This window comes from Bidens hawaiensis, unplaced genomic scaffold (assembly GCF_021521415.1).
Source record: "Bidens hawaiensis isolate Kalapana, Puna unplaced genomic scaffold, B.hawaiensis_p1.1 tig00002507_1, whole genome shotgun sequence".
Lineage (NCBI taxonomy): Eukaryota > Viridiplantae > Streptophyta > Magnoliopsida > Asterales > Asteraceae > Bidens > Bidens hawaiensis.
The window spans coordinates 1213230-1228556 of NW_027491137.1; positions in this window are offsets into that span (position 1 = coordinate 1213230).

Sequence of the window (15327 nt, forward strand, 5' to 3'; positions counted from 1 at the left end):
ATCGTTGGGCCTTCGGCCAAGTTGTTAGGCCTTGGGCCAAGTGTTGGGCCTTGGGACAAGTTGTTGGGCCTTGGGTCAAAGTGTTGGGCCTTGGGCCAAGTGGTTGGGCCTTGGGCCAAAGTGTTGGGCCTTGGGCCAAGTTGTTGGGCCTTGGGCCAAAGTGTTGGGCCTTGGGCCAAGTTGTTGGGCCTTGGGCCAAAGTGTTGGGCCTTGGGCCAAGTTGTTGGGCTTGAACGTCCCATTAGGCTAGAGTGTTCTTACAGTCTAGTTTAGTAACGCGTTGTGTATAATTTACAGGCCCTTGCTTGTGATTGTGCACTTAGGGATTTCCTAGCTCATTGCAGGTGTTCGGTTGATTCAGGTGAGTTCATGATGCCCTTTTTACTCTTTTACGTTTTGGGCTAGCATACACACCGAAATACAGTTTTAAACGATTTTACTCGTTACAAGGAATTGAATAGTTTTACGTGGTCTCACTCGTGATGGTGCATTTTGAAAGCTATATTTGAATTATTTTATATGCCTTAGGATATTTTAGACTCGTTCATGGTCTTGTGTCCTTAAGGTTACATACATTATTGATGGTCTAGACTCGAGGATGTTAGTAGACTTGGCAGTAATTGAATATGAGTAGACCTATTTGTGTTTGCATGCGCTGATGTTACGTGTTGGGTTGTACGTGTGCTCGACCCTGATGTTATTACTTGGATGAGATGTTACGTGTTTGGGTTGTACATGTGCTCGACCCTGATGTTATTACTTGGATGAGATGTTACGTGTTTGGGTTGTACGTGTGCTCGACCCTGATGTTATTATTCGGACGGTTGAAGGCACATCTAGTCGAATAATTAATAACGCAAACTGTTTCTTTTAAATTATTACCATAAGTATTTAAATTTTAATTTTGGTCACTTTCCTGGTTTTGGGAATTTTGATGTTATTTATTCCGCTGTTTACTACTCTGAAACGATTTTAATGAGATGAAGATTTCAAATAAAACGAATATTTTATTTACATTTGATTTTTGCACACTTGCACCCGTGTTTGGGATTTTTAATACTTAAACTTTTCCGCTGTTATTTACTCTGAACTTGTTTTAAATAAAACGAATCGATTGGTTTTAAATTTTTGTGAATTTGGGGAGGTGATTACCAACTGTAGGATTCCCGGGATTCGGGGTCTTACATCTTTTACCTTTTTGCCAAATTAGTCCTTGTTGTTTGGTTCTTTGATCATTCAATGACTTTTGATGTTATAAGTAAAGTATAAACGTTAAGTAAACATGAAGGGTTTAAAATGAACATTATAAAAACTTGATTATTCATAAATGCAAAGCATCATTAAGGTTTAGGATCCGAATAAAGTTCGTAAAATGATAAAAGGAAACCAATACTAAAATGGTAAAAACCCGAAATGTTACAATGAAGACATTGGGCATAATATGGATCATTATGTAACCTTGTAGAACGAGATTGAGGCTGCAATAAAATCAGGCAAATTGGAGCACTTATTGAAAAGTGTTCGCCAAGGTGCTCGCAAACAACCCGCCCAGGCGGATAAAGGCCCGCCCATAAAGCAGATCAAGGACTTGAATGCCCATATGATTCAAATGGAAAATTACCGCGGGTGCAAGAGGCCAGAAATGGAATAGGAAGACTGGAAAAGTGTGCCAGTGATCTTTCTAAAGATTAAAGGGGGCCCTTGCATGAAACGGCCATTGATCAATACAGCGCTCATTGGGCATTACAGATCTTAATACGTATTTTTTGACATGGGAAGTACGTAGATATAATGTACGAGCAATGTTTTGAACGGTTGGATGAAGAGGACAAAGTGCACTTGAAGCCCATTCACACGCCATCCTCTAGGTTTGGTTATGAGGTTATGCACTTGTGGAGGTTTGTAACGTTCCCGGTCGCACTCAGTGACGGGATTCATTCAAGGAATGAAGATGTGGAATTCTTATTTCTTCCCACGAGGTTAAAGCATGACATTATTCAGGGGCGTGAGGTGATTGGAGATTTTATGCTTGCCCATCTACTGCACATGGTGCAGTAGGAGTGCCTACAAGAACCGGGGTAGCAATTATGCGGGTAAACAAGCATTGTTTTTCATCGAAGCGTCCAAGACCGTGAAAACACCAAAGCTTACAGTGAGGACTGAACCGGAGAAATGGGTGGTGAATCCAAAGTTCCTAGAACAGACGGTCATGATTGGACCCATGATTTCACAATCAATGCGGACGTTTTTAAAACAACTGCCTGTCAGAAACATAGTAGTTTTTGCGTGGCAGCCGCCTGATATAACCAGCGTACCGAGGGAGATTTCTGAACATAAGCTACGGGTGAACCCGGCTTTCACGCCAATCGTCCAAAAGAAGAGAAAAATGGGCCCGGAAGAGACAAAAGCGATGAACGAACAAGTCCAAGATTTGTTTCATGCGGGGACCCTTCACGGGATTCAATATCAAACTTGGATTGCAAACCCGGTTATGGTCCCTAAAAGCAATGGAACCTGGCAGATATGTATAGATTTCAAGGATCCAAACAAGACTTGTCCAAAGGATGGTTATCCTTTGCCAGAAATTGATCTAAAGGTGAGCGCGATGGCACCATAAAAATTCTAATGTTTCCTGGACGCATATAAGGGGTACCACCATATCCGTATGGCCGCTCGAGATAAGGATAAAACGGCCTTCCGGACGGTCAAGGAACCTTTTGCTATAGGATAATGCCCTTTGGGCTAAAAATGCGGGTGCCACCTACCAAAGATTGATGGATAATACCTTTAAGGACCAGATTGGGTGCAATCTAGCAGTTTATATGGACCATCTGGTGATCAAGAGTGTAGAAGAGGATCAAATGTTAAGCGAAATCAAGGATTTCTTTGACACGCTGAAGAAGATAAGCATGAAGCTCAATCCTGCCAAGTGTTCTTTTGGCATGGAAGAGGGAAAGCTCTTAGGTGTCATCGTAACAAGTGACGAGTTTAAAGCCAACCCAGAAAAAGTTCTAGAAATCGCACGCATACCTTCTCCTTCCTCCCTTAAGGAAGTTCAAACGCTAAATGGAAGGTTGGTTGCTCAAAACAGATTTCTGGCTAATCATGCATCGAAATCATTCCCTTTAGTGTCCACACATCGAAATTGCTTGAAGAAGGCACATTTACACCAGAGGCAGAAAAAGCTTATGTTGAAGTTAAGAAGTGCTTGATGGAGCTTCCGACATTAACCACACCATGTGCAGGTGAGCCATTAACACTATACCTCTCAGCATCCGAAATAGCGGTAGGCGCAGTTCTGCTAATGGACAGGAAGTCTGTCCAAACACTAATCTACTATGTTTGTAGAACTCTGGTAGATGTAGAGACTCGTTACTCCATGCTGGAGAAGTTAGTGTTGGCTATGGTTTATGCATCAAGGAGACTTCGAAGATATTTTCAAGGTCACCCAGTTAACGAATTGATGGGCTAGAAGTTAAAGAACGTATTGGGTAGACCAGAAATATCTAGAAGGTTGGCGAAATGGGTAATTGAGTTGGAAGAACACTATATTGAGTACAAGCCTAGGCCCGCCATAAAGGGGCAGGTTCTGGCAAACATTGTTACCGAGGTCCTGAGTGAAAAAGAACAGGAATGTTTGGTCGAGCAGCAATCTCCCGCACTGCCAGAACAAGACCAGATATGGTCTTTGTTCACTGATGGCACTCCAGTGGGGAAGGGACAGGCGTAGGTTTGAAGCTCGTAAATCCAGAAGGCCATGAATTCACGTATGCCATCAAATTAGATTTCAAAAGTATAAACAATGAAGCTGAGTATGAGGCATTTATGGCTAGATTAAGGATTGCCAAAAAACTGGGCGTGCATCATTTATAGGTGCGGGTAGATTCTATGCTAATTGAGGGACAGATTACCGGGGCATACGAAGCAAAGAATGAAACTATGGCCTCATATTTATCCCAAGCAAAAGGAACTTATGCAGCAGTTCAAGTCATGCAAAGTCATCCATATAAAGAGATGTCAAAACAGACCCACTAATGCGCTAAGCTAGCTGCCATCCATAAGTTTTGAGCACATGGCAAGGGAAGTACGGATAGAAGTATTGGACAGGCCATCAGTCCCCCAACATCAGGTGTTGGTTATCCAAACAAGGACGGTCTCTTGGATGACACCTATCAAAGACTATTTGTCCTCTAGAATCCTTCCTGAAGACACAGCTATGGCACAGAAGATCTACCACAAAGCCTTGCATTATCAGATGCAAGATGGAGTTTTATACCGGAGATCCTTTCTTGGTTCCCTACTTAGATGCGTGGATATGGAAGATGTGAATTACTTGATTTAGAGAAATTCACGAAGGCATCTATGGCCTCCACGCGGGACCAAGAATGGTGGTTGCGAAAATAATGAATGCCAGCTATTATTGGTCTAGTATGCATATGGACGCAATAAAGGAAAACCGGAAATGTGACTCATGCCAAAGACACGCGCCACACGTCATTCGCCCTCATAATGAATTGATACCGGTAACGTCTTCTTGGCCATTTCAGAAATGGGCAATTGATATTATGGGCCCATTTCTGGAAGCACCTAGGCGTGTTAAATTTTTAGTTTTCGCCATTGATTACTTCACCAAATGGGTGGAGGTCAAGCCTTTGGCGACTATCATAGCTGCAAATATAAAGAAATTCATATAGGAATTTATTATATGTCACTTTGGCCTTCCACAAACCATTGTGAGTTATAGTGGGACACAATTCGCGGACAAAGGTCTGCAAGAATGGTTAACTGAGTTCTACATTACTCAGGTTTTTACTTCACTTGCTCATCCGCAAGCCAATGGGCAAGTGGAGCAAGCGAATAGAAGTATTAAAGATGGAATCAAGGCACGGTTGGGCACAAAAAGAACTAGATGGGTTGATGAGCTTCCGTATGTTTTGTGGGCTCATAAAACCCACAAGAAGACCAGCAATTTTGAAACGCCATTCAGTCTTACTTATGGTACCGAGGCCATGATTCTGGAGGAAATGCGGGTCCCATCCGCGAGGACACTCCTTGTCGTCGAGAATGAGAAGGAGTTGCGTTTAAACCTAGACCTCCTAGAGGAAAGAAGAGAGTTGGTATCTATTAAAGAAAGCAGATACAAATTCCAACTCTAAAAATACTATGACTCGTGGGTGAAAATTTGCAAGTTTAATATTGGAGACTATGTATTTCGGAGTAATGAACCGTCAAATGCTGAAGTTCCGGGAAAATTAGCCCCCAACTGGGAAGGTCCCTATAAGATTCACGCGATCTTAGAGAAAGGCGCATACAAGTTAGAAAATTTAGACGGAACGATAATTCCAAGAACTTGGAATGTTGCACAGCTTAAACGATGCTATTTGTAATGGTCTGCGTACCATTTTTTCTTTTAGCCTGCGTGCCAATGTTATTTTTTGGTCTGCGTATCAATTTTTTCTATAGTTTGAATGATACTTTGTGTAATATACAGAGGAATTCACACGCCATCTATTTGTGTACAAATTTTTACATATTTTAAATTTTCAAAATGAGTAACACCCTATGTGTTAGTTATTATTAAAGTTTATGGCGTACGCCCCATATGCGTGGAAAACATGTGTTAACTTTATACGAAATTGGCCTGTGTGCCATTTTATCAAGTTAGTATAAATGATCTGGGTATCATTTCAAGTTATACTTATACTATTCATGGTGTATGACACCTCGCGTGTTGATAATCCATACGCTAATCCTTTATTTTGAATATATGACGGGTTAAACCTAAACATTTATATTGTTATTCACTAGAAAGACAAAATGTAAAAACCTTGTCATTTATTTATAAAAAGGAGATAACATTATAATGGTTAATTACAAGGCGAAAGCAATAGTAATCTAAAGACTAATTCTGATCCTGAAAGAAGTCTTGGAGTTGCCGGACACCGTTATCTTTCAAGGTAAACTCTTAATGGTGTCTTGAATTTCGAAGTGAAGCTCGAAAAAAGCTTGCAGTTTGGCATTATATTCTCCTTCCGAATCCAATCCATGCAACTCAAACTCTTTCAAGGGTCGCCCCTCCTTTTGGAAGGAAGCCTTTTCTCGGTAACCAGTCTTGGGTCCAGATTGACTTGAAGCATGTAAAAGCTCAGCAAGACAGTTTCCTAGTTCTATTGCATGACGGATATGTCTGATAGCCTGCGATAAAAGATTTATGGTTAGATCTTGTATGGCAAATAAATAAAAAAAGAGGAAAAAGTGAGATGATTCCATACCAACGGGAGACCATGGCTCATAAGCCATTTCCTCTCGTAAAGGGCTTGCTCAGCCTTCTGATTGAGCTCTCCTAGCTCAGCGATGAGTTGGGCATTGTGTGCAGTGAGCTCCTCAATCAATTTATCTTTTCCTGAGTAGTCACTTGCTTCTCCAATGCAGCCTTGGCATCTTCCGCCTTGGCAAGGTCAGCTTCTTTGTCGCGAGTTTGGGAACGAGAAGCTTCTAATACAATGTTTTGTTGTTTACATGTTTCTTCCCAACTCTTCGCTGCTGCTGCCTGCCTCGCCTTTTCCAATTCTAGAGCTTTTTCAGCATCCTTCAGCTTCCACTTTGCAGTGTTGGCTTCCAAGCGACGTTGATCAGCTTCTTCCTTTAGCTCCTTCAGCTTATCTTCGGTGGCACCCCATTATTCACCCATTGCCATCCATTCGCGATAGATATCTTGTCCAGTGGACATGATGTTGTCCATATGGTAGGAATGGGCGTTGGCAAGTTCAAGACGGGGACGACCCCGTCCGCTTTGTAGGCCAGCTCCGCAGGAGGGACGCTACGGATCAAAAAGTTGTAACATGTTTCAGCATTAGTAAACCTCGAGCCTTGATTGAGCGACCATCGAGATTGGTGGATCAGTAAGTCCTCCTCCGGGTTGCGGACCCCGTAGAATCCAGCCCCTGCCTCCCCTTCTGGATTTGATTGAGAAGAATGGGGAGGCGGGTTTCCTGCAGCATGTGTAGACCTGCCTTCACCCTCTTGTAGTACCAGAGGAGAGTGAGGCGGGGAAGCTGAGATATCTAAGTCAAGCAAATGTGGATCAGCATGGGACACCCGCTCAAACTTGTATTTAGATGCCTTCCCCTTATCAGAGAAGAATCAACAATAGCAGGAGCCTTAGGTTGAATGGGGTCCAAGATGGCAAGAGTGGAGGCTGACTTCCGCATGGGATCTAACGTAAACATTAGAATAAATGTTAGTAAGAACCCGTGAAAGACATAAAAACAAAGTACTAAAGTACCTTGAAAGGTCTACAAAGAGATATTTTTCATCCAGTCAAAGAGACTGATCTTCTTCATATTCTTGAGTCGAGGTAGAGAAGATCGATCAAGATCCGGGTTGTCAGTCCCCGCCTCCTTTGGATTTTCTTGATGCGATTTCGTGGAGGTGGAAGGGTTAGAAATAGGTTTGGCATGTTGTCCTTGATCAGTAAAGGTGGACGCGCCTTTCCTCTTCCGTCCGGCATCTACATATCACAAATTGTTAGAAGTCTACAGTCAAAGATATGAACTAAGAAACTTCTTACCATTTATATGCATCGCCTCGGAGACCATAGGTTCTCGCTAGGTAGTTTTGGGAAACAGAAAGTAATCCCGAGTTTTCTCAAGAAAGGAAAGAGCTTTCTTGTCACATAGGCGGTGCTTCATGCATCCGGGAACGGCATCTTCAAGCACCACCAAGATCGTCCCTGAGCTACATAAAAAATAGAAGTTAGATGGAGACCTATACAAGTAAAACAATGAAAATACTTACATCCATAAGGTTTCCGGTAGTAAGAAACAAAGTCCGGATACGGCCACAAACGGCTCAACCCTGCACGCACCAACGCAGCCTCGTTGATAGGGCGCATAGGTGTGGGCGTGTTGGTTAGAAGGTTATACCAGCCTTGACCCTCATGAGGTGCAAAATTCAAGTCTGGAAACTTCGCGTTAGGTGAACGGCGGGTTTTGGAGATGGGGATGACATCTTCACGTATCCATAAAAACTTCGCTCGCCAGTCGGGATCGGCTGTGGGAGGGCTCTATCCCAATCACCCCTTTGTCAGAGGGAATACAGTTGATTTACCCTCGCGGATGGTCAACTTATAAAACACGGAAAATTTTTCTATTGTGTGGACTATATTATGCGCCTTACCACAGAATTCGAAATGGTGCATTCTCATCAGTCCCAGCAGGTGCAATTGGGAAAGATGGATCGCATGCCTTGTAAGTAGGTTTCCAATGAATCTAGTAATTGGAAAATAGAGGTTCCTAAGTGTGAAGTAGTCAGCATATACAGTCATTTTACCTTGGGTCAGCTTATCAGTCGTCGACCCAGGAATAGGGAACTATGGTTCCCATTCGGGTGCAAGTCCGTAACCACTGACAATGTCTTGGAAATCTCTTTCCTTCCAATTGATCGGAGTATGATCAATGGAAGGATAAGCTCGTTTGTTAGACATTAGATATTCGGCCAAGAATTGGTTACAGCGAGCCATTATGAATTCTAGCGTTTAAGAGACAACTCGGTTTTCGGTAGAAAAATATAAGAAGACAGAAGTTAGAATGATAAAGGAAAAATAGATGATCGAACCCCTATTTATACTAATCGCAATAAATGCGATTAGGGGTATCTAGAAAAAAGAAAAAGAGGGGTCCAATAGACGTGTGACACGTCAAACGGGAAAAACAAAAAGTTTGGAAAAGGTTCCCGATGACAGTCGTCAGGACTGACCAACTATCAAATCACTATTCCAACTGGCACAGACCCATCACATCAGTTCCTAAAAGTCATACTAAATTCTAGTTGTATGCCAAAACAACAAACTAAATAATGACTATAATCGACACGCTGAACCAAACATCATTGGAATGAGCGTGTGCAAGAAAAAATATATCAATTTGATGAGGCATTTCGCTTATGGTTGGCAAGATAAGAGTTATACAAATCACTGATGGTCATGACAAGGATTCCAAGACATCCGCGTGGTTGTGGAGGCAGATGAGATTATTATCACACAAAAGTATATGTGACGAAACATCATGATCTGCGTGTCAGGTGCTACATATTTGGTCATAATACAAGAAATTCATAAATGCATTATCAAAGAAATATCAAGACAAAGAAGTCAATTATTATTTCTTTCAAAACAAAAATTACATACAAAATATTTATACAAGTCATTTACAAAAGATTCCTATCACTAAGTACTAAAATTCAAGAGGTAGGAGGGGGCATGGCTTCACCTTGATCATCTCGAAAGGATTGAAGATGCTCACGCAGGCTCGCGACTTCGTAGTCTCTTTTATAACATCCTTGATGGCAAAAGATAGATCATCAAACTCTTGAAGGCTCGCGTGATATTCAGCATCTGTGTCTTTATCATGAAGTTCAAATTCTGATCATACGTGACCTTCGCGCGACATTGTCAAGCATTCTTCAAGCCCGACCTTCCGCCCGGTTCGAGAGAAATGGTAGAGGAGCTTGGCCAAGCAATCCCCAAGCTCAGGGCCATCCTTGATATGCTCGATAACCTTCAAAAAAATACAACATATGATTAGTGCGACATTATTCATGGGAGATAAAAGTAAAGAAATGTAATTACCTAGGGAAGGCCATATTTTATGAGCCGCTTCCTTTTGACGGTGGCCAGTTCAATGGAGGCTTTCACTTTATAGTTGTCCTCAGAGAGGCGGGAATTGTTGGCATTGAGTTTGGCAATCCGCTTATCCTTCTCCGAGGCTTCAGCCTTCAACCGCTGGATCTCTTCCTCATGGGGGGGCGATGAGATCGCCCTGGGAAGAAACTTTCTGTCCCAGGACAGTATTAGCCTTTAAAGACTTCAAATACACCGAGTCTCTTAATCAGGCGTCCTCACGGGCAGCGTCTCTCTTCGCCTCCACCTTATTTATATCCTGTCGTGCTCTCTCTAGGTCTACTTCCCCCGAAACCCACTCTTTAAAAACTCCAAGCCCGTAGAGATGGAATTAGCAAGATTATAGTTGAAATAATTAGCCAAGTCGGTCTGGGGGCGTTCGTGTTGACGTTCGCGTTCACCGGGTGGGAGGCAGTAGTCAAAAAACTCAAGACATGTGTCCACATCTGAGTAGCGGGAATCAGGACCTAGCGTTCATTGTGGAAGGTAGATGGAAGGACCCCCCCCCCTCCTTGAGTAAGAGGAGTTGAAGTAGACACCTGTGAGGGTACCCCTTCACCTTCGGTGACAGAAAATGGAGGAGCTTAGATGATTGGCTCTGTTTGCAATGCATCCTCCCCTCCCATCACAACTTCTTGTTCATGGGACTTCCCCTTATCTTGGCCCACTGGAGGATCTTGTTGGGGTGGTGGAGACGGAGGAGATGGTTCGTTAATAACCACCTTAGCAGAGCCTGTCAAACACGAAAAGCGTTAAAATCATAGGCATACAAGAAAATTTCAGTAAGAAATCTGTACCTTGAGTAGCCTTGGTGGCAATTTTGAGGATCCGGTCGCCCAGAAGAACCTTCTTGGGTTTAGGAGGATTGGGCATATTCTCTGAACCCTCATGTTGGCTGGTGGATGTGGCCGCAGGAGCTTCCATCTCCGAGGTGTTGACAGCTAGTTCCTCATTGGGTGGAACCCCCATCGTTGGAAGCTCCACCACCCGCGTCATCTTGCTGTTTCCTCTTGCTGGTAAGATCTGCAATCGCACGCAGAACGCCCGCATAGTCAATAGGTGAATACTCTTCATCACAGGACGACGACTCCTCGCTAGAAGAAAGGAGTACGAACGTCCCATGAGAATCAACAGTGGTAAGGGGTGAGGGTTTAAGACATACGCACTTTAGGCAATAGAGTTCTCGTTGATAACGGGTTCGAGATGCCCGCGTTCAGGAAAAAGGAAGTTCTTCTTTGTTTGTTCAAGAATAGGAAGCGCCACGTGCTGGCATGGACGACGGTACATGTCACCACGAACACTGTTCACAAGGACATAAAAAACGGTCCATTCCACTAAAACAACAGACAAGTGTTATAAAAAAATATAGAGAGAGAGGGAGAGAGACTTGCACCCATCATCCCACGAAAAGTAAGGATGCTAGTCCAAGAATGGCCATAAACGGCTCATCCCCGTCAACACAAGCGCCGATTCGGGAATCAGATGCATCAGAGTCGGCGTACGGGTCAGGGTCTCAATCCATAGCTCATTCTTGGAATTTGCTACAGTTAGACCGTAAATTTCTCTGTCAAAGAATGATAGGTCATCACATTAGGAACGACATCGTCCTTGATCCAGAAGAATTTCATCTTCCATTCATGAGCACTCCACGAAGGCTCGGTGCCCACGGGCTTCTTGCTGATGGCAGTACAGCTGAACCAGCTCCCGCGGCTTTGGAGCTTGTAGAACACAATGAAGTGTTCAACAGAAGGAATGACACCCTTGGCTTGGCAACATAATTCTAGGTGTCGGAGTCTTATGAGCCCAAAGGGGTGCATTTAGGATGTGTGTATCCCAGTCAAAGTCAAGAATCAGCCCGGGAACTTGGTGATTGGTAACATAAAATTACAAGTGGTGAAGTACTCACCATACAAGGCAATTTTGCCTTTAGTAGGCTTGTCAGTAGTTGATCCAGGCACCGAAAGTTCTAGCTCCTATTTAGGAGCCAATCCATATAATTGGACTATATCGGAATAAGATCAACAGTAGCAGGAGGGCCTTCTCATTTGCCACCAGCCATGAGGGCGTCTAGAAGTTTTTCACAACGAGCTATGGTGAAGAGAATAAGAGATCAAGAGATTATGGAAGAAGAATCGCCAAGAGAATAATTTGTACAAGTGATTGACGAATGGAAATGGTTTCCCCTTTTTATACTCATCGCAATTAATGAGGTAGGAGGGGGAACCGTAAACCTAAAGCCATCGTCCATTCAGCGGTCAACACGTTAGGCGGGAACTGACCAAAAAATAAAGTAATTTTGAAACATTGAAAAAGATGCTTGGCATCTCTCAGAACGAGATCGTCGCATCATAACCCCAAAAATTCCACACCCTAGTCTAGAAACATAATTACAAGTATGCGTATAAAGGCGGATTAGAACACACTCACGCTCAAAAAAGAGTATTGAGTCCAAATTACATCTGGAGAATGTGACACCATGGAAGAAACAATGGACTGGGGAGACTTATAGAGGTAGGGTAATAAAAGGGCCCGCAAGCAATATGGAGATCCGCATATCACTAATAACACTCGCGGGTCATTAATGATACCCGCGGATGAAGATCCGTAGACCGCGAGAAGCCCCACAGCAAGGAAGAAACAATAGAGATTCCTTACATGGAAAAGAAGAGCAGTTGTAACAATATAGTTCTAGAATATTACCATAACATTCCCTGAAAATGACGTTAGCTAATAAAAGAGGGACTGCTGGACACTGGGTAACAACCATGCACATGGTCAGGCTGCCGCACCCTATTTAAGCGCGACACGTGTCCATTCAGGTAGAAAGGAATACCCTAGACAGTGATAACTCCACCAATCATCTTCCCTCATCCTCGGCTATAAATATCTTCATCACCATAAAGAAGTATTCATGAATTCTTCACATATTACATCAATCACTTTGTACTTTCTCTCCTTAAGAACAGTACTTATTCTCATGCCGGAGGGTGGTTAAGGGAGGACCCCCTGTCCTTCCCGTTGCGAGACTCACAATGCTTGTTTTGTAGGAATTTCGCTGAGATTTGATTATGTCTGACTTGTTGGTTTGTATTGTAGTTCATACTTGGTCGAAACATTGATCCGATCCTCTCAGGATTACATCTGTGCTTCTTCAGAAATAAAGGTTCCAACTAGCATTCTACTGCTCTAAATTTCCCACAGATTAGGTGTGTTGTATGCATGGCATGGGTGCAGGGTTGTTCACGAGCCGGGCCGAGCGAACGCTTGCTTGTTGCTTGGCTCGTTTAAAACCGAACCGAACCGAACGGCTGAAATTCAAACCGAGTGAAAAACGAAACGAGCCAAAATCGAATCGAGCATTTTTCGACCGAACTTTGAGCGATTTCGAGCATTTTTTTTATTTCTTTTTCACTTTAAAATTTTCAATAAGAAATAAGTTTGAAGGCTTTAAATAATATATTTTGTAAACAAATCAGTAGTTTTTAGACAAACGTATGTTGTAAATTTTTAAAAGAAAAAAGTTTGAAGTGAGATATAATGAACATATAAACAAACTTTTAGGGTATGTTTGGTACGGAGTCATTGAATGAAAGGGGAATGAAATGAAGTAGGGAATGGAATAGAGGAGAGAATGAAATGGATTATTACCATTCCATTGTTTTGTTTGGTTACCCTGTGGGATTGAAATGAATCATTACCATGTGTTGTTAGGTATATGGGAAACAATGAAAGAATGAAATAATTTTTTTAAATGAAAAAAATACACCACTTCAAAATACTTTTTCTACCAATTTTCACAACATTTTCCAATTATAATTTATAAGAAATTTGTATCATGAAAGTAGATATATATTTAACTAATAAAATTTTAAATTAATTCAAAGTTCTCAATTATAATAAATTTAAAATTATTCAAACTTTTGAATTTAATCAATTCCTCGTTTAAAGGATAGAAAATCACAACTATTGAAATGGGTTGTGTAGTTTAATCGTATCTCTTTTTGTTTTTACATGGAAATTATAATAAATTGAAGATAATTGCAAAATATAGGAGGCAAAATGGAGAAACCAAAAATAGAAGAGCATGGAATCAAATTATCAAAAAGAAAGAAAGGCGTGCGGGAGAAATGAAATAGATGAATGACATTCCTTTTATAATGGATGATTTCTTTTCAATCTTCAACCAAACATATTAATTTCATTCTCTTTGAATGGACTATTCCATTCCTTCTTCCATTATCCCATACCAAACACTGTATACTTATATCTTATACGTGTTATCTATATATTTATTCATATATAATTATCTATTATCTAATTAGTATATTTAAGAAGTTTAGTGCCACAATGTAGAGCTTTTATGTTTTACTATATTGTTATTAATTTCGTATGCTGATAAAAAGATAGGCTTTTGGCTGAGTGGTTGTGGTCTTTTGTTTTGTGCGTTTGGACGTTTTGTACGTAGGTTCGACCAGAGGTGCACAAACCGGGTATTCTCAGGAACTGGAACTGGGTATAGTCAACAAAAGTCAAAACCGGGTCCGGGTAGAAACCGGTTCCGGGTATAGTCAGGTATTTGACCGGTTCCATCGGGTTTTTTTCGGGTTTTGGGTAGGGTACACCCGGGTATTGGCGGAACCGGTTTCACGGGTCCCGGTCAGTTCCGGTTCCGGGTACAGTTTCAAAGGGAATCCCAAGAACCGGTCCATACCCGCGGGTAGGGTAGAGTAGGGTCCGGTTCCGGGTAGGAACCACCGGGTGGGGTCCGGAACCGGTTCTTTTGTGCACCTCTAGGTTCGACCCTTTGCTTCTGCAGACGGTGGCATTTTTTAATAGGTTTTCTTTTTTATGTTGTTATTTTGGTAGGCCCAGGTCAGTGTGTAAATGTCTTTATGCAAGGTGTTACTGTTTTGTTGTGACCATATAACTTGTTATTTATTTTACTTTTGTTGCATGTGTTGATTGTTGGGGATGTGCTCTCCTCTTCCAGGTAAATGTCTGGCTTCATCTTCCGTTATTTTTTTTTTTTACGAAATGCAGTATATTTTTCCTGGTGTTCGTCGTTATGATCTTACTTCAGATTATGAGATTTTGTTTTTTTGGACGTTTGTTGTCGTGGTTGTTAATTTGTCTGCCGTTTTGTGAGCTCGATGTCATGTGTATAGAATGTATGTTATGTAGTTGTTGCTTAAGAAACCAGTAGGGTTTTTAAGGATGTTAGAAATAGGGGTTTTTTTTGGGCATTTGCAGATTTGGGTTTTTTTTAATCGCCTTCGTGTGAGGCTAAATTCAGATGACGCTTTACTAAATTGTCGTTCTCTTTAGTAAACATTTTAAGTTGGTTTGTCTATTGAAGGTTTTTGGTTGTGTTAGCTGCATGTAGGAGTTAGTTGTGTGAATTAAGTTTTGTGCGGGTTGAGTAATGTGGTTGGAATATGATTGATTATCTATTCAAGTATGTGTCTAAAGGTTCGGACCGTGTTTGCTTTAAAGTAACTCAGCCTAGACCGTCTATTGATGCCAACCAGGGTTCTTTTTTACTAACCAGTAATGAAATCGACAATTTTCTTGATGATTAATGTAAGTGTGCCTTTGCATGACAAAATAACATATACCAGCAGCTGCAACCTTATAGACATGCTTTAGCG